At 45.5% G+C, this 18,587-nt stretch overlaps 1 protein-coding gene across 7 annotated transcripts in view; it reads left to right on the plus strand.

The window, feature by feature from the left end:
* Nucleotides 1-1,928: 1,928 nt before the first annotated feature.
* Elf2 (E74 like ETS transcription factor 2) overlaps nucleotides 1,929-18,587 on the plus strand; it is an 88,447-nt gene continuing 71,788 nt past the window's right edge. For 5 of the 7 annotated variants that reach the window (XM_085682422.2, XM_085682426.2, XM_085682429.2 and 2 more), the window contains exon 1: nucleotides 1,929-2,095. The gene's annotated coding sequence lies outside the window, so the exon portion shown is untranslated. Of the gene's footprint in view, nucleotides 2,096-15,865; nucleotides 15,949-18,587 lie in introns of all 7 variants that reach the window. The other 2 variants (XM_085682423.2, XM_085682424.2) reach the window with 1 other exon arrangement.

Below are 18,587 nucleotides of genomic sequence, written 5' to 3' on the forward strand. Positions count from 1 at the left end.
GCCAATAGTCACCAAATCTTTGAACTCAAGACTGAAAACTTCCCATGAGTTAAGAGGGTCGTTGATCAACCACTATGCTAATTCAGGTTTCGGCTACATTTCTGAGTGAGAATGTCCTGTTAAAAAGTTGCTTTTTAACATACGAAAGAATCACCTCCAACTAGGCAATAACAGCTTTTTAAAATGAGGTTAAAGTCTTACGTTCATCAGGGACTTAAAACACAGCAAGCTCCCGTTTGTCTCCAACATTTGAGGCAATCTAGGGTCATGTCCACGTTTCCCACGTTCATTTAAACAGCTATCAAACCGCTCAGGACTTCGTTTTCGTAAAAACTGGTTGTAGAGCATCAAAAACAGTCCGGCTGGAGCCCAGAAATTAACCCGGTGGAGGCTGTTCCAAGAGCCGAGTCTCCCGCAGGGAGGCTGCCAGAGTCTGAACACAGCAGGATCAGCCCCCGCGCGCACCGGGACAGCCGCCGATGCTCTTTGTTAAAGAAACGAATACAAGCCGCGGCGGCGGGGAATGGTGGTGGTGGGGGAAGAGACCCGAGCGTTTGCATGCATAACTGCGCCTAAGAAAGACCATTAGCGAGCCGCTGCAAACGCAGGACATCCCGGGCACCGTGTCATTGGCTTTTGTGCCCTGGAAGGCGCGTGAGAGTGCCCTGCTCAGAGGCTCCCCTTTGTGTGAAAGTGTGCAAACCAGAAGCCTGCAGTTCCCGCTGGCTTCCCCCCCTTTTTTTTTCTACCCCTAAATTCGCGGACACTTGGAACAAGATCCTCTTCCTCTTCCACTCACGCGCTCCTTTACCCTGGCCCCGAAGATCCCGGGACTTGAGTTACTTCTCGGTGGCGGACGGAGCGAGGAGCGACAAAGGCTGGGGCGGGCGGTCGCGGCTCCCCGGGACGACCCCCCCAATCCCCGAACGGGGGGCCGCCCGCCGCGCTCCGCAGCTGCGCGCTGGGCCGCCCGCCCGCCCGCCGGCCACCTCGGGCACCAACCGCCGCGCAGCCCGGCCGTTGGGCGGTGGTAATTTCTGGGAACGGGGCGGGGTCCGCTGTGGACGAGCCGGGAGGCGGAGCGGGCGGCGCCCCCGGTCGCCGAGCGGGCGGGGCGGGGCGCCACGTGCGTCAGTGGCCGGGTGGGGCGGGCCGCGCGCTGCTGCCCGCCCGCCCGCTCGCCCGCGCCACCACCATCCAGCGAGCGCGGAGACGCGCGGGGACTCTGAACACCCGCGCTGACAAGAGTTTTATTTTCCAAAGCCTCACTTCCCTAACGCGTAGTCCTAGTGCGGAGCGGTCACGCGAAGACTTGGGAAGGGAACCCCGAGTTGGGAGGTGGGGGGAATGAGGGGTGACAGCAGACACCCGAGAGTGGACCCAAGCAAGGGGTGCGAGTGTCGTCCCGGCCATCTGCAGGTGCACGCGCGGCCCTGCCGTCCCCACGCGCCCGTCCCGCGGCCGCAACGCAGCGCGCGCGACGTGGGGGTGTTGGAGAAGTCCCCGGGGACGCGGAGCGGGACGAGTGGCGAGCGTGTCCACCTGAGCAGGCGGGTTCGGGCGAAGTTGGGCGCGGAGGAGAGGGCGGGATTCGAGAGCGCAGGAGGCGGGCTGCGGGGGGCCCGAGGGCGGCGGGGGAGTATAAATAGCCGGCCCGGTTTGACAGGCGCTGCGGTGACTGGCGGTGTCGCCTCCCCGGCGGCGCGCGGGGAGGGAGGAGCGCGCGGAGCGGCCGGGTGGGGGAGGCGGACTCCAGTGTCCTGGTGGCGGCGGCAGGAGGCCGAGGGGGAGGAGTCGAGGCGGGTGCGGAGGGCGGGGGCCGGCCGCTGCTTCCCCGCGCCGGGTTGTGTCGCCTCCGTCGCCTCGGCGGTTGGGAGGGGGGGTCTGTGGGGCGGTGCGCGCGGTGGTGGCGGCGGTGGGGCGCAGCACGGTTTTGTCTGGTCCTGCGGTGCGGAGCGGCTCGCGCGGTGGCCCGGGGAGGCCCCCTTTGGCTTCCCGCAGGACGCCCGGCCAACGGCGGGCGTCTGCGGCGGCTCGGCCGGTCTGTGGCCCTGAAGGGAAGGGCAAGGGACACGGCGACGTGGAGGGAGAGCAGGTAAGAGCGCGGGGACGGCCGAGGCCGGCGGGAGCGAGCGAGCGAGCGGGAGGGAGAGGGAGGGCGCGGCGACCCAGCCCGGCCGTCCCGAGTGTCGCCTCCTCCCGGGCGCCCCCGCCCCGCGCCTGTGTTGTTTGCTCCGGCGGCCGCGGAGGGGCTTTCCGGAGGCTGGGGCGGTGACACCGGCGGAGCTGGGGGCAGGGCGGGAGCCCGCACCGGAGCGGCCCGGGGCAACGGTCGTGGCGCCGAGGGACCGCGGCGCGCGCTGTTTACCTCGCGGCGCCAGTCCTCGCCCGGCGGCCGGGCTGCGGGGGAAGCGCGTCCCGGGCGGCAGTTTCCGTCGCCGTCGGGCCTGCACCCCGCCGCCCGGGCGGGCACGACAGGTTGTACCCCGCTGTTCTTTTATTCTCACTCTCCGCGAGCCCTCTGCCGCCGCCGGCGCCTCCTGGTCCCCGGGGGAGCGGGGCTGCGATCGCGATCTGCATTTGCAACAAAACAACAACAACAAAAAACCTCGGGGCTCTTTGGAGCGCCCTGGTCCGGTGCCCGCCTCCCAGGTCCCCATGCCGGCGGAGCTGGCCCTGGGAGACCTCGCCACGAGTGTCGTGGGCGCTCCGCGCGCCTTGGTACCGACTCTGCTCCACCGGCGCTCCGCGCGCGGCGGCCGGACCCACTCAAGGCTCCAGTGGGACATTTTCACTCTGCCAGCAAAGGACAGAAAAATAACCCCCGGTGCCGGGATTCAGCCCCGGGGCAGTTTCCGACGCCTCTCAAGGGCCAACTTGATAGGCTGTCCTCAGAGAGCCACGTTCTCAACAGAATAGCCTTTCTTTAAGTTCTTAGTACTCCATCCAGTGAGAGTAAAATGGGAGCCGCGTCACTGTAACCCCGGGACATCTTTCTCGTGCAGATGACATTACTCTGTGGTTTCTGTTTTAATCCGGCAGTGAGAACCTAAGAGAAGTCGCTCCTCTGAGCTTCAGATTTTTGCTTTTCTTTTTCTCAGAGTCTCTTTAGGAGGCAGATTACTCACTTTCCCTAAGTGCCAGGATTGGAACAATGTCGGTCCGGGCCTTACGGAGATAAGATTGTATATTTGTGGGTTACAGTTTCTTCAGAGCGTTGACTGACTTCATGTGGGACTAGAAATAAGGTTTATTGAAGGCAATGCAGTTCATTCATGTGGCTGTAGTTGATACATCCAGTAAATACGAGAAGTAGAATTTGAAGTGTCTTCAACTATTAAAATTTCATTTTTTAATGTTACTTTCTTGGGGGGGGGTTTCGAAGCAGGATAGGGTCTCTCTGTAGCCTTGGTTTTCCTGGAACTTGCGTTGTAGATCAGGCCCTCAAATGCACAGAGATCCGCCTGCCTCCGCCTCTACCTCCCAAGCGCTGCGATCAAAGACGTGCAGTGTTATCCTACACTAAACTTGATTATTTGGATTAATCATTGTACTTTGAAGGCACGAATAGTTACAAAATACCCAGAGCATGTTTTGGAAAGAATTTGAAACTTTGGAGCTTTTCTTTCCCAAGTTTCTTCAGTAGTTGTGATGGGCCTACCAAATCAGGGTTGGTGATTTTACCTGTTCACAGGTTGTGAATCCCCCCCCCCCACTTTTCTGTGAATGGATCTGAGTGGGGAGAGTTAGCAGCATTGAAATACTGACCACAGACCATTTAATTGATTATAAATGTACAAGTTCAGTGGAGTTTTAAGGTATATTCAGAGTTGCACAATTACTGTACTCAATTTAAAGCATGTTTTTTACCCCTAAAATCATCATGGGTCAGCAATGTGACACAGTTAGTATTGGCTTTGCGTGGAGGAGGCTCTGAGTCGATCCTTAGTACCACCGAATCAAGAAACTAGCTGACCAGTTCTCATACCCATTAGCTGTCACTCATTTTTGCCCCCATCCTTGTGGCTCTGAGTAACCAATCACTTCATCTCCTTTGTATCTCTAGGGATTTGTCAGTATTTCATGTAAGTACACGAGTACAAAATGTAGTCTTTGTGGTTGGCCTCCTTAACATAGCACCCAGTGTTTGAACTTGTGCATGTCACGGCATGTGTCAGCACTGTATTGTTACTGTTTTGCTGCGTAATGCTCCTTTGCATGGGACAGTTGATAGGGTCTTGAGCTTCCATCTCTCGGCTATGGTGAGTAATACTTGTCCGCAAACTTTCGTGTGCGTTTGCTTTCATTTCTTTTTGGAGCGGTATTTCTAAAGAACTCAGTCTTTTGGCACACTGTCAAAAATAACTCATCCAGTTCGAGGCCAGCCTGGTCTACAGAGCGAGTTCCAGGACAAGCACCAAAGCTACAGAGAGAAACCCTGCCTCAAAAAAACAAAATAAAAAAACGAAAAAAATAATTCATCCATTTTGAGTGTATAATCAATATGTCTTAATAAATGTATAGGATTGAGACTGTCACGGGTTTTCTTTAGAATATGGTGTTATGTGCACCCGAAAATACTCTGCAGCCTGCTTGTGGTTAGTCTTCAATCCCCAGAGTCCCAGCCCTGCCTGGGCAGGCACCAGTTTGTTCCCGCTCCCTCTCTTTACTTCCTCTGGCCATTCTGCATAGTGGAATTATGTCTGTTTTTCAGGTGTGACACCTTTCACAGCACACTTTTGAGACTTTTCTATACTGTAGCATGTATTGGGGTATTGGGACTTAATTCCTTTTTATTGCTGATAAGCAATATCTCTTTTATGGCTATACCACATTTGTCAGTCGACCAGTGATAGGTATTTGAATTGTTTCCAATTTCAGGCTGTTTAAAGTGATACACCTTGAATGTTTATTTACAAGTCTTTATGTGGATGTATGGTTTCCTTTTTATGAGTAAACACATGGGGATAGAATTACTGTGTCTGCACAGTAATTTCAGAGAAACCTCCAAATTATTTCTCAAAGGGCAGTACCATGTTGCATGCTCAACAGTCATGTATTTGAGAAGCCAAGTTTTCTTCATGTCCTGTCAACAATTAATTAATTAATATTTTATGTGCATTGGTGTTTTGCTTGGCTCTCCAGGAGCTAGAGTTATAGACAGTTGTGAGCTGCTATGTGAGTGGTTGGAATTGAACCAGGGTCCTCCGGAAGAACAGTCAGTGCTCTCCAACAGCCGAGCCATTACTTGTCAACACTTATTATTGTCTGTCCTTTTCAATTAAAACAGATATGATGTGGTCATGTTAGTAGATATGAAGTGGCTAGCTCATTGAAGTTTTGAGTTACTATTTCCTTACTGTTCACAGTGTTACTATCTTTTCATATAGTCAGTAATCATAATAGTTCTCTCCTATCTTTCTCATGGTTTGTTAAACACGCTAAACAAGGCCAGGTGGTGGTGGTGCACACCTTTTATCCCAGTACTTTAGAGGCAGAGACCGAAGCAGGCTGATGTCTGAGTTTGAGGTCAGCCTGGTCTACCAAGCAAGTTCCAGGACAGCCCAAGCCACACAGAGACACTGTCTCGAAAAAAACAACAAACAAAAAACATGCTAAACGACAAACCATGCCTAACTCAACCACCAAGTTATGTTTACAGCCATCCATATATCTCTTTTGATGCCACAGCTAGTCAACTTATGGTCCATTTTTGTTTTATTTTTTTAAAGTATATTCATTTACTTTATGTGCATTGGTATTTTTCCTTCATGTATGTCTGTGGGAAGGTGTCAGATCCCCTGGAACTGGAGCTACAGAGCTGTGAGCTGCCGTGTGGATGCTGGGAATTGAACCTTGGGCCTTTGGAAGAGCAGCCAGGGCTCTTAACCACTAGACCATCTCCCCAGTCCCCAAAGGATGCAGTTTTTTTTTTTTTTGTGTGTGTGTGTGTGTGTAACTCTGGCTGTCTTGGAACTCTCTATAGATCAGGATAACCTTGAACTCACAAAGATCTGCCTGTTTCTGCCTCCTGAGTACTGGGATTAAAGATGTGTGCCACCACCACCTGGCTCATTTAAATTTTTTTTTTAAATAAATTTTAGGATTGGACTATCTGCATCTGAAAAAAAGCCACTTGAGTTTTGGTAGAGATTGTTTTGAATCTATATCAGTTTGTGGAGAATTCCTATCTTACCACATTGAACATGAGAATTTCATTTGCTGATCTAAAGTCTTCACTTAGGGTTTTACGTTCTTCAGTGAGTAAACCTTATACTTTAAAAAAGAAGCTGTAAACTTGGCGGTGGTGAGGCATGCCTTCAGTCCAAGCCTTCAGGAGACAGGCAGGTGGATCTCTGAGTTCTAGGCCAGAACTCTACAGAGTTCCAGGAGAGCTGGGACTACACAAGCTACCCTGTCTTGAAAAACTACAACCAACAAACAAAAACAAAGGAAAAAAGATGTATAATATAATATTGTTTACTGTGGTCAACATGTGGTCTAGCGGATCTCTAGCATTTATTCATCTTGTAAAACTGAAACTCTCATGCCCATTGATAGCTAGACATTGCCCCTTTAAGCTGCCAGTTCCTGACGACCCCTGTTCTTGCTTCTCTGAGTTTGGCTACTTTAGATAACTTAGGTGAGTGTACTCGCGATTCTGGGTCTGCCTTATTTCACTTAGCATAATGTTCTCAAGGCTCATCCTTGTTGCAAATAGCTTAATCTCCTAATTTTTAAAGGCTCGGCAATATTCCATTATATGTCTGTACTGTATGTATACTTCTTTCTTTTTCAGATTTCTTTCTGAGTATTTTATTCTTTTTGATGATACTGTGAATGGGATTGTCTTCATTTTTTCTTTACATTTGTTTGTTCAGTGTGTGTGCACGTGCCATGATGTGCTGTATGTGTGGAGGCCAACGGACAGCTTTTGGGAGTAAGTTCTCTGCTTCCCCTGTGTGTGTGCTAGGAATGGAATTTAGGGAGGCAGGTTTGGCAGCAAGTGCCTTTACCCTTGAGCCGTCTCCTGGGTCCATTGTCTTTTAAGATGCTGGGCCAGTTTTGTTGCTGGTATATAGAAGCTGCATTTAGTTTTTGCAAATTGGTCTTGTATGCTTTTGTCTCCCTGAAGTAATTATTCTTCCAGTATTCGGGGTAAACTCTGTAGTATTTTTTACGTACAGTATCATATAACCTGTGAAGATATCTTTACATTGTCCTAATCAGAATACATTCCAGTTTTCCTCTTTTCTTTCCTCCCTTTCAGTAGAACCACAAGGCTGATCAGCAGTGAGCGAGAGCCTGCATGGCATCTGCCAGGTTGGTAGGAGGAGAGAGTTTGATGAGTCTGTTTATCTAGGTGCAGAGCTGGCTGTAGCTGTGTGTGTAGATGGTGCTCCTCTGCTGTGCTGTTAAACATGCATGGGTGTTGGACCAGACGCGGCTCTTTCCGTGTCTCTTGGCACCACCAGTTGTGACAGTTTACCTGGGACTGCCCTTGGTGAGCGTTGAAAGTCTCGAATTTTTGGGAAGTCCTTCAGTCCTATACAAAATCAGTATATTTGGTAACTATAAGATAATATGGTTTGTCCTTTATTCCAATAATACGTTATTGTTTTGTCATTTGACATTTCAAGTCTGAAGCAGGGTCCCAGGATAAATTCTCTTGGTCAATGCAAACAATTATTTGTTGATGGATTTTGATTTAATGGTATATGACTTATTTTTATGTCTGTTTATGAGGGATATTGGTCTATATTTCTTTTCTTGCTAGATGTATTTTTCTAATATTTTTTGTTATATATATTTTGATTTACTCTTTATTTTAGCCAGAAGAAGTGCTGTCCCCTCTGGTTTAGTTCTGGAGTTACACTGACCTTGAGGATGGGTTGAATATTTCTGCCTCTTGTTTTCTGTGAGGCTTGTGAAGGGTTGGTATTATTCTCTGAATACATTTGATAGAATTTACCAGTGAAGGCATCAGGCCTGGGCTTTTTTCTTTGGGAACTAATTAATTTGAGGATTGGTCTCACTCTGTTATAGTTCATCACGGAGGAAGCCTAGGCAGGAGCTTGAAGCAGAAATCATAGAGGATTGCAGCTCACAGGCTTGTTCTCTAGCTGGCTCCTAGCTTCTTGTTGTTGTTGCTGTTGTTACCCCCAGCTCCTTAACACGTGTGAGTCCTCTGGAGCTGGTGTTACAGGCGGTTGTAAGCCACTTGACATAGGTGCTGGGATTGAACTCTGGTCCTCCCCAAGACCCACCCCCACCCCTGGGGTTCTCTGTACATCTCTGGCTGTCTTAGAACTCTGTAGACCAGGCTAGCCTTGAATTTATGGAAATCTGCCTGCATCTGCCTCCTGAGTGCTGGAATTGAAGGCCAGCGGCCACCAATAGCTTTTTTATGTTGTCTAGAACTACCTGCATGAGAAATCAATCGTTCCACCCTTAGTGAGCGGGTTCTCATACCGATCAGCAATCAAGTAATATATAAATGTGTGTGTAGGTGCACCTATGCTGTGGAGCTCATGTGGTCAGAGCCCAGCCTCTTTTATACCCAACAGACTTCCCAGTGTACTGTTGGAATTCCCCTTTCCTATGGTATTTGTTTTCTTTTCTTTAAAGGTAGACTCTCCGGGCTGGCCTATTGCTCACTGTGTAGCCCATGCTATCTTTGAATTCAGCACAATGCTCCTGCCTCAATGTGCTGAGTGCTGGCGCTTCCAGTATTTGCTACCATATGCAACAGTATAGTTTTTACTTTATTATAATCTATTTTAGACAAGAGCAACCTCATTCTGACCTAGAAACTTGGCTCCAGTCTAGCTCCAACCCTTCCATCCTGTCTGTTAGCAGTAGTTAGTGTACAATAGCACAGCCTTCTGTGTTTATTTTTCCTGTGTTGTCTTGAGATGGGTCCTTGCCGCAGGGCCCTTGGTAGTATGGAACACGTGACCCTTAAGTCAGCCTCCGGTACAGCAGAGTCTGCAGTCAGGCGCCACCAGCTCTGTCACTCTCTTGAGGACTTCTGCTTTCTTTTTCAGTCGTGTGTCTTTTAAAAGAGCATTTTATATTTACTGCATGTTTATATCTAATTCTTTGTATGTTTCTGTTCATTGATTTGAGTTGTTCAGCTTGAAGAAATTTTTCTTTCTTTCTCCTTTTTGTTTTTTGAGACAGAATTTCTCTGTGTAAAAACTCTGACTGTCGTAGAACTCACTTTGTAGACCAGGATGACCTCAAAGTCACAGAGATCCACCTGCCTCTGTCTCCTGAATTCTGGGATTAAAGTCATGCACCCCCACACCTGGCATAAACTTTTAAATTTATCTATCTAATTTATTTATTTATTGCTTTTCGAGACAGGGTTTTTTTCTCTTTGTAGCTTTGAAGTTTGTTCTAGAACTTTCTCTGTAGCCCAGGCTGGCCTTGAACGCACAGAGATCTGTTTGCCTCCGCCTCCCAAGTGCTGGGATTAAGGGTGTGCGCCACCACTGCCTGACTCATGGATAGTTTAAACAGTTTTCAACCTTTATATAATTACTAATGGTTATTGACAGATATGAGCAGCATATATATTTGAAACATTAACTAAAGTTTTAGTTACATTTATTTATTTTGAATGGGTGTGCATTGATGCGGAGGCTAGAAGACAACTTGCAGGAGTTACTTCTCTCGTTCTACCATGTGGTTCCTGGGGACAGAACTCAGGAAGTTGGATTTGGCAGCAAGCACTTCCACCCAAGTCATGTCATTGGCCCTAAGAATCAGTATATGTAGCACGAGGGCCGGCTTGTTGGGGTTTCTGTCCCGCCCAGTACCCCACAGCCGGCAAGCCCCAAGGAAAATCACACACAAGACTCCATAAGATTATAAACTGATTGGCCCATTAGGTCAGGCTACTTATTAGCTCTTATAACTTATGTTACCCCATTATCCTTATCTACGTTAGCCATATGACTCAGTACCTTTCTCAGCTGGGCAGCTTACATCTTTCCTCTCCGGTGATCTGGGCAGAACTGCGGAGGGAGCTTCCTGCTTTCCAGAATACTCCCAGTCTCTTTGCTCCACCTCTACTTCCTGTCTGGCTTTCCTGCCTATACTGCCTGCCTGGCCAATCAGCGTTTTGTTAAAATATGATTGACAGAATACAGACAATTCTCCCACACCATTTTGGGCAGCTTGCATCTTTCTCCTCTAGTGGCTAAAAAGCATCTCTGTGACTCCCCCTACTCTCTCTCTCTCTATCTTTTCCAGCCTGGTTATATTCTGTTAAGCCATTGGCTGAAAGCAGTCACAATAAAACATATTCACAACATACAGAGGGGAATTGTAGAAGGAGCGGCGGGCTGCTTTCCCGCCGCCCAGATCCCAGCTAGCTTACACCCGAAATAATTACACGGAAACTGTATTCTTTTAAACACTGCTTGGCCCATTATCTGTAGCCTCTTATTGGCTAACTCTTACATATTGATCTAACCCATTTCTAATAATCTGTGTAGCACCACAAGGTGGTGGCTTACCAGGAGGATTCTAACCTGCGTCTGTCTTGGAGAGGAGAGTCATGGCGACTGCCTCACTGCCTTCTTCCTCCCAGCATTCTGTTCTGTTTACTCCACCTATCTAAGCTGCTGTCCTATCAAAAGCCAAGGCAGTTTCTTTATTAACCAAGGAAAGCAACACATAGACAGATAACCCTCCTCCATCAAGTATAGATTTAAAAGATTTTTCAGGGACCTAGTGAGATGGCTCAGCTGTTATGAACGTTTGTGGATCTTGCAATGGACCCAGGTTTATTGCACATGGTGGCTCACAGTCATTCTTAACTCTAGTTCCGAGGACCTGATGCCCTCTTCTGACCTGTGGGTGCCAGGCATTCAAGCATGTGGTGCACAAGCGTACATTCAGGCAGAACACTCATACACATAAAATAAATTTAAAACATCTAAAAAGAAGACAGGTCATTTTGCAATCTAATCGTTCTGTAAACTGGAAATAAAGTATAGATGGCTGCTTGTTGGTTCCTACTTCCTGCTGTGGACCAGTCTCCTGTAAAGTAGACACAACAAACCAAAGGCGTCATAAGACTGAAGAGCCTGAAGAGTGCAGTGTGGCTGGGGCAGTTCTAAAGTGTCCAGATCTCCACAGCTTCCCACGTGTTGGAGGGCTGGCATGGGGTGGGCATCCACCACCTCTTTGTTGCCATCTTAGGTATCTGTGCTTGGGTACACATGCACATAATTATTTAAAACAAACCTTGAACAAAATAGCATTTTAGGCTTTTTGGAAGATATTGTTACTAGTAGACAAAGTAACTGTGATTTTACCGTTCTCATGGGTTTTATATTTTGGAAGGGGAGACAGGCGTTAAATACTCAAACAAGGCGACTTTAGAACGTGATGAAGACAGTGAGCGCACATAACAGGGCACTGGTTTTAAATAGGGGATGGTAAGAGGGCTGTGTGCAGATGAGATGTACATGGGGAGTGGGCTTAGGAGAAGGTGAAGGAAGTGCCCCTGAAGGAATGCTGTCCATCCTGTTTACAGTGTGGAAGAGACTGCTAGGCTGGGGAGCAAGAGCTGGAGGCTGAGTGCTGTGTATGGTGACCTGTGTGCCTGGATCAGCCAACCCAGGTAGGAGAGAAGTGTGAGGTCAGAGGTCAGCTGGTCAGGGAAGGAACACCTTTGAAGTGCACCCTAAGGGACATTTGTTTGTTTCTTTTTTCCAAGTGTGGAGAAAGCCCCAGGAAAAGTAGTATAGCAACTCTTTCCAGGCTAGGGAATTAGTTCACAGCAGGATTTTTTTTCTTTTTCCTTTTAACAGAGGGCGGGTAAATGTTATATATAGAATTTTATGCAAATGGTGTTTGGTCTTATAAGGAATAACAGGAAAAATAAGTTTTCCCCTGGAAATTTCTTCGTTAAAGTTTGTCTAAAAATCAAATACCATTGTGTATAAAGCTTTCCGTTTGCTGGGTGATCGTGGCCTTTAATCCAGCCCTTGGGAAGCAGAGGCGGGTTGAGTTCCAGACCAGCCTGGTCTACAGAGTGAGTTCTTAGACAGCCAGGCCTTCAAAGAAATCCTGTCTCAGAAAGCAAAACAAACAAACAATAAAAAAAAGGGTAACTTTTAGTACCTTCACCGACAGGATCGTAGTGGTTAGTAATAGGGATCTGTCCCTAGCTTTTCTACATATCTGCTAGACAGCACCAGGATTTTTGGCCCTCATTTTTTTGTATTATTGTTCCTTTTTTTATGTAATTGATTTTTTTTTAGTAGAATCTTTAAATTTCTCATTTCCTATTACATGTTCTGAAACTGTTTTCTTTGTGTTTGCCATTGGAGTTACATTTACTAACCTGCAGGAATGCTATTTGAACACTAATTTGAGTTTTGGCAGTGTGATTTTTAGTAATATAAAAACTCCTCTAGATCTGGAGAGATGGCTCAGCTGTTAAGTGCACTGACTATTCTTCCAAAGGACCCGGGTTCAATTCCTGGCGCCCATATGGCAACTCACAACTGTCTGTAACTCTAAGATTCGACACCCTCACACAGACATGCAGGCAAAACACCAGTGCTCATAAAAGCAGAACCCTCTGCTTCTGGGCTGGTGATAGAATATAGCTAGCTCGGTGATAGACTTGATTTTTGCACAGAACCCTGTGTTTAGTCTCCAACACCAGGAAAACAAAAACTCCTTTATGGTCCTCCATCTCTTTCAGTTTGATGTCACAAGACTTTGACCTTCATGCGTGTGTGCCCCCGAACAAACCAAATTTTTTTTCTCATTGAGTTAAATAAAAAATAAAATCTGTAGTTAAATGAAATTTATATTACTATTTTGGCTTTTAGACAAAAATGTTTTGAACAAGCTTGTGAGTTTCTTAAAACACACAGAAACCAAAGTGAGTGGAAGCGTTCACACCGGCCCTCATCTGCGCAGGCGCAGCACTAAGTCTGCGCAGTAGCCGCCCTCTGTCCTGAGTCCTTCCACTTTGTCTCTGAAATGTGTCTCTGCTTACCAGTAGTGAACTTTGTGCGTCTTGTCTGACGCTGTTGTCATGCCCCTGCTTTTGAAGGACAGTTCTGCAGAATATTGGGGTCTTTGTTGACAGCATTTTTTTTCTCTTGGTTCTTTTTCTTTTTTCTTTTTTTTTTGTCAGACTTCTGACCACAAAATCTGACGACATAGTGCCTGGTGATCTTTTGAGGAACCGCCACATGAGACAAATCATTTCTCTCATGTTTCCAAATTTCTTTGTCTTTAATATTTAAATAAAGTTTATTATTTGTTTATATATTTTTTGAGACAGGGCTTCACTGTGTAGTTCTGACTGTCCTGGAACACACTTTTTTTTTTTTTTTTGTGGAAGGGTTATCCTCACATTTATTTATTTAATTATTTTGAATTTATGGATTTTTTTTGGTTTATTTTTTGCATACCAATCCCAGTTAGTTTCCCCTCCCTCCTTTCCTCCCGCTCCCCGCCCTTCCTCCCACCCACTTAGAGAGGTTAAGTCCTCCCCTGGGAAGCATGCATTAGAGTTAGATCCTGCTGGTGGCCGTACATACTGCCCAAGCCACACCACTGTCACCTGTATTCAGGGGGTCTAGTTCGGTCCTGTGCAGGTTCCACAACTGTCAGTCGGAGTTAGTGATCTCCCACTATTTCGGGTCAGCTGATTCATGGTCTTGACCCCTTTGTTCATATTATCACTCCTCCCTCTTCCACTGGAGGTTGCCCAGTGGTCAGTTGTGGATCTCTGCATCTGTTTCCATCTACTACTTGGAGAAGATTCTAGCTTCTCTGGGATTGTGGACTATAGGCTGGTTACCCTTTGCTTTATGTTTGGTATCCACTTATGAGTGAGTACATACCTGTTTGTCTTTCTGGGTCTGGGCTTTTTTTTTTTTTTCTAGTTCCATTCATTTGCCTGCAAATTTCAAGATGTTATTTTATCTATCTATCTATCTATCTATCTATCTATCTATCTATCTATCTATCTATCTATCTATTTCCACTGAGTAATACTCCATTGTGTAAATGTACCACACTTTCTTTATCCATTGCTTGATTGAGGGGCATCTAGGTTGTTTCCAGGTTCTGGCTATGACAAACAATGTTGCTATGAACATAGTTGAGCAGATGTTCTTGTGTGATTGTACCTGTGTTGGGTATATGCCCCAAAGTGGTATTGCTGGGTCTTTATGTAGACCGAGTCCTAATTTTCTGAGAAATCAGCATACTTATTTCCACAACGCTGTACAAGTTTGCACCCCACCAGCAGTGGAGGAGTGTTCCCTTACTCCACGTCTTCTCCAGCATAAGCTGTTGTCAGTGTTTTTGATCTTAGCCATTCTGACTACTGGTGTAAGATTACCAGAGTTGTTTTGATGTTGAACATTTCCTCAAGTGTCTTTTGGCCATTTGAGATTCTTCTGTTAAGAATTCTCTGTTCAGATGTTACCCCATTTTTTAATTGGATTATTTGGTAGTTTGATGTCTGGTTTCTTGAGTTCTTTGCATCCTTTGGAGATCAGCCCTCTGTCAGATGTAGGGTTGGTGAAGATCTTTTCCCATTCTGTAGGCTGTCGTTTAGTCTTGTTGACTGTGTCCTTTGCTTTACAGAAGCTCCTCAGTTTCAGGAGGTCCCATTTATTAATTGTCGCTCTCAGTGTCCGTGCTCTTCTATGAGATTCAGTGTGGCTGGCTCTATGTTGAGGGCTTTGATCTGTTTGGACTTGAGTTTTGTACGTGGCGATAGATATGGGTCTATTTGCATTCTTCTACATGTCAACATCAACATTTGTTGAAGATGCTTTCTTTTTCCATTTTATATTTTTAGCTTCTTTTAAAAAAATCAGTTGTTCATAGGTATGTGGTTTAATATCAGGATCTTCGATTCGATTCCATTAGACCACCTTTCTGTTTTTATGCCAATACCAAGCTGTTTTCATTACTATAACTCTATAATACAGCTTGAACTCATGGATGGTGATGCCCTCCAGATGTTCCTTTATTGTACAGGGTTGTTTCGGCTATCCTGGATTTTTTGTTTCTCCATATGAAATTTCGTATTGTTCTTTGGAGGTCTGTGAAGAATTGTGCTGGGATTTTGGGGATTACATTGAATCTGTAGATTGCTTTTGGTAAGATTGCCATTTTTACTATGTTAATTCCACTTACCCATGAGTATGGGAGATCTTTCCATTTTCTGATATCTTCTTCAATTTCTTTCTTCAAAGACTTAAGGTTTTTGTCATACAAGTCTTTCACTTGTTTGGTTAGAGTTACCACAAGATATTTTATGTTGTTTGTGGCTATTGTGAAGGGTGATGTTTCTCTGATTCCTTTCTCAGCCCATTTATCATCTGTATAGGTGGGCTAATGTTTTTTTTTTTTTTGAGTTAATATTGTTTCCTGCTGTGTTACTGAAGATACTTATCATCTGTAGGAGTTCCCTGGTAGAATTTTTTTGTGGTCACTTACGTATACTATCTTATAATTAGCAAATACTGGAAGTTTGACTTCTTCCTTTCCAATTTGTATCCCCTTGATCTCCTTCTGTTGTCTTAATGCTCTAGCTAGGACTTTGAGTACTATATTAAATAGATATGGAGCAAGTGGACATCCTTGTTTTGTTCCTGATTTTAGTGAAATCGCTTTGAGTTTCTCTGCATTTAGTTTGATGTTGGCTGTTGTTTTGCTGTATACTGCCTTTATTATATTTAGGAATGTTCCTTGTAGCCCTGATTTTTCCAAGACCTTTATTATGAAGGGGTGGGGTGTTGGATTTTGTCAAAGACTTTTTCAGCATCTAATGAGGTGATGATGTGTTTCTTTTTTTTTCTTTCAGTTTGTTTTTATATTGGATTATATTGACGAATTTTCGTGTATTGAACCATCCTGCATCTCTGGGAGGAATCCTATTTGATCATGGTGGGTGATTTTTGTGATGTGTTCTTGACTTCAGTTTGCCAATATTTTATTGATTATTTTTGCATCAATGTTCATAAGGGAGATTGGTCTGTAATTCTCTTTCTTAGTTGTGTCTTTGTGTGGTTTGGTGTCAGGGTAGCTGTAGCCTCAAAAACAGTTTAGCAATGTTCCTCCTGTTTCTATTGCCTGGAATAATTTGAGGAGTATCGGGATTAGCTTGTCTTTGATATTCTGGTAGAATTCTGTGCTAAAACCATCTGGTTCTGGGCTTTTTTTGGTTGGAGGCTTTCAATGACTGTTTCTATTTCCTTATGGGTTATAGATCTATTTAATTTGTTTATTTGGTCTTGATTTAATTTTGGTATGTGGTCGAAGCACACTCTTGCAGATCAGACTGGCCTTGAACTCACAGAAATCCACCTGCCTCCCAAGTGCTAAGATTAAATTGTATGTCACCAATGCTAGGCTAGGGTTTTTAAAATTTTTTTTAATTGATATTTATTGAGCTCTACATTTTTCTCTGCTCCCCTCCCTGCCTCTCCCCTCCCCCTTCAACCCTCCTCCAAGGTTCCCATGCTCCCAGTTTACTCAGGAGATCTTGACTTTTTCTACTTTCTATTTCCCATGTAGATTAGATCTATGTAAGTCTCTCTTAGTGTCCTCATTGTTGTCTAAGTTCTCTGGGAGTGTGATTTGTGGGCCGGATTTCTTTGTTTTATGTTTAAAAACCATGTATGAGTGAGTACATGTGATAATTGTCTTTCTGTGTCTGTGCTACCTTAGTCAAAATAATGTTTTCTAGGGGTTTATTATTTTTAAGTTTAAGATCTGTACATATGTGCAACATGTATATGCCTTGCCTGACAAGGCCAGAAGATGGTGTTGGATCCCGGGAACTGTAGTTACACATTTCTGTGAGTTGCCATGTAGGTGCTGGAAACTGAACCTTGGTCCTGTAGTTCTCAACCACTGAGCCATCTTTCCAGCCCTGTATATAGTTTTTTAAAAGTATGGTTATATTGTGTGTTGTTGTGTGGTTCTCTTTGAGTTCAGTTTACTTGGAGTTTATTAACTGTATTGGAAATTGTTTTTTCTCTGTTTTTGAAAAAGGGTTTGAGCTATGTAGACCAGGCTGGCTCCTAGATACTGGAATTAAAGGCAGTGGACCACTGCCGGGTGGTGGTAGCTCACACCTTTAACTCTAGCACTACAGAGGTAGAGGTAGGCAGATCTCTGAGTTCTAGGCCAGCCTGGTCTAATGACCAAGTTCCAGGATAACCAAGGCTACACAGAGAACCTCTGTCTTCCAAAATAAAAACCACCATCAACAACAATAAAAAAAGACAAGCTATCATACCCATCCTTTTATAAAAAAATGTTCATCTATTCATTAGTCCATCCACCCATCCTTCCATCCATCCATCCATCTTGGGGTCTGAACGATGTATTCCTGGCTGACCTCAAACTCACAGAGTTCTGCTTGCCTCTGACTCCTGAAACTTAGGATTAAAGGTCTACTCAGCCTTTTTTTTTTAAATTCATTGATTTTATTTATTTATTTTCTTTTATGTGCATTGGTGTTTTGCCTGCATGTATGTCTGTATGAGTGTGTCAGAGCTTGGAGTTACAGACAGTTGTTAGCTGCCCTGTGGGTGCTGGTAATTGAACCAGGGTCCTCTGGAAAGAGCTGTTAGTGCTCTTAACCGCTGAACCATCTCTCTCCAGCTCTCTAGTTTTGTTTTTTAAACTTCATATTTTTTACTCCTGAAGGGGGAGTGCCTTAGGGTTTCTTCTTTTGTTGCTTTTTAAAAGATTTATGTATTTATTATGAATACAGTATTCTGTCTGCATGTATGCCTGCATGCTAGAAGAGGGTACCAGATCTCATAGATGGTTGTGAGTCACCATGTGAATGCTGGGAATTGAACTCAGGACCTCTGAAAGAACAACCAGTGTTCTTAAGCTCTAAGGCATTTCTCCAGCCCTTAGTTAGGGTTTCTATTGCTGTGATGAAACACCATGACCACTGCAAGTTGGGGAGGGAAGGGTTTGTTTGGCTTACCCTTCCGTATAGTGATCATCATTGACAGAAGTCAGGACAGGAACTCTAACAGGGCAGGAACCTGAAGGTAGGAGTTGATGCAGAGGCATGGAAGGGTGCTGCTTACTGGCTTGCTTCCCCTGGTTTGCTTAGCATACATTCTTACAGCACTCAGGACCACCTGCCTGGGATTGGTCACACCCAGCATGGACTGGGCCTTCCCACATCAATTACTCACTATGGAAATACTCTACAGGCAGCCCTAGACCTTACTGAGGCATTTTCTCAATTGAGGCCCCTTCTCTCCAGTGACTAGCTTGTGTCAAGTTGCCATAAAACTTGGCAGCACAAGGAGGTACAGTGCCTCCGCTCTAGAACCTTTTGGTTGGGGCTTCAGAGATGCTTCAGCAGTTAAGAGCCTCTCTGGAGGACCTATGTTTGTCTCTAGCACACACATGGTGCCTCACAACCTTCTGTACAGTTTCAGGGGGTCCACCCTCCCCTCCTTGTAAAAATAATAATAAAAAGGAAGGCCTTTGGTTGATAATTGGACATAGGCTGTGCATGTTGGGTCTGACCTTACTTAGCAGTCATCCAG

This window comes from Myodes glareolus, chromosome 20 (genome assembly GCF_982192425.1).
Source record: "Myodes glareolus chromosome 20, mMyoGla1.1, whole genome shotgun sequence".
Taxonomy (NCBI): Eukaryota; Metazoa; Chordata; class Mammalia; order Rodentia; family Cricetidae; genus Myodes; species Myodes glareolus.